At 49.6% G+C, this 1,301-nt stretch overlaps 1 protein-coding gene across 1 annotated transcript in view; it reads left to right on the top strand.

Moving 5' to 3' along the window:
* The window catches only part of LOC113456291, a 15,463-nt gene that overhangs the window by 4,178 nt on the left and 9,984 nt on the right, over positions 1-1,301 (top strand). The gene's annotated exons all lie outside the window — the stretch shown is intronic.

The raw sequence follows: 1,301 nt of genomic DNA, 5'->3' as shown, positions 1-1,301 counted from the left end.
AGAGTTAGCGAGCATCTCCTTTCTCATCTCTCCTTTCTAGAGTCAGCGAGCATCTCCTTTCTCATCTCTCCTTTCCCGAGTCAGTGAGCATCTCCTTTCTTATCTCTCTTTTCTAGAGTCAGCGAGCATGCCTACACAGGTGTCTCTACACACAGAGACTGGGAAGCCCTTCCTGGAGTGCTGAGCATCGCAAGTGCAGTCAGACACGGAACTCTTCCCTTAATATCCATCCCATCCTTCAAATAGACAACTCAGCTCTCTTGTTTCAGGTTGCTGCTGCTTGAGGTGGCATCTTCTCCCAAGTAGCAACTGCAGGGGAGTGTCTGGAATCCTGAGCAGCTGGTTTGGACCTCAACCCTTGGATAATCAACTCCCTTTGTGCCCCAAGAACACCATTTGAAGTGGATGCATATGAAGTTAGTCTGCCATAAGTATTAAGTGGGACAAGGCTATAAGGGGGCCGTGGGTGACTTCATGGGCTTAAGGCCTGTGAAAGACACAAGACTGTGCTTCCCAGTGGCCCCTGAATTGTATTTTTAAATCATACCTGCATGTCTTGAAATTCTAATAATTTTTTAGCATAGAGCCCACATTTTTCCTTTTGTGCTGGACTCTATAAATTATGTAGCCAGTCCTGGAGAGGGTTTAAACACAAAACAGCATTGTGAAAGGGCATGGCAAGTTACTGCTGACAACGATTATTAAAGGCTGTGAAGAGGTTACTTTTTTTCAGGCCTGGACTGCTGAGATAGCACAGAATTCCTCCCTCCCTGTGTTCTCATCCAAGACTCCCCGGGCTCCAGAGAGCTCAGTCGCCATCTCCAGACAGCAAGATTCCTCTGCGCAAACTTCAGCAAGTCCTTCCGCTTTTCAGCTCTTCATCAGGGTGCCTTGACCTTCCAGAACTGGTCCCCTTCGAAGCCCCATTGCTGCCCTGCACCTGTTGAAATCGCACTTCTCTGAGTGGCCGAGCAGCTCTGCCCCTAGCGGAAGTTGGAAGCATAAAACTTCCATTCAGGAAGTCTGTTAGAGCCACTTCCACCTGCTCCTGCTGCCTTCTCTCATCCTGTCCTCTGCCTCCAGCAGTCAGTCCTGGGTGAGACCTGGGCCCATGACTGTTCCTGGCAGAGCAGGGTGGATACTGTGACTTGGGAGCTTAGAGAGGAGGAGGGGGACTTCTCAGTGGGGTAAGCCTTTGAGACTGGGTTCAGCCTTCATTTAAAGAAGAGGCGGTGTATAACCCTGTGTGTCCATTCTCTCTCTCTCTCTCTCTCTCTCTCTCTCTCTCTCTCTCTCTCTCT

This window comes from Microtus ochrogaster, chromosome 7, assembly GCF_000317375.1.
Source record: "Microtus ochrogaster isolate Prairie Vole_2 chromosome 7, MicOch1.0, whole genome shotgun sequence".
Taxonomy (NCBI): domain Eukaryota; kingdom Metazoa; phylum Chordata; class Mammalia; order Rodentia; family Cricetidae; genus Microtus; species Microtus ochrogaster.
Note: the sequence above shows the minus strand (reverse complement) of the source record. Positions and strands in the feature narration are given on the sequence as shown.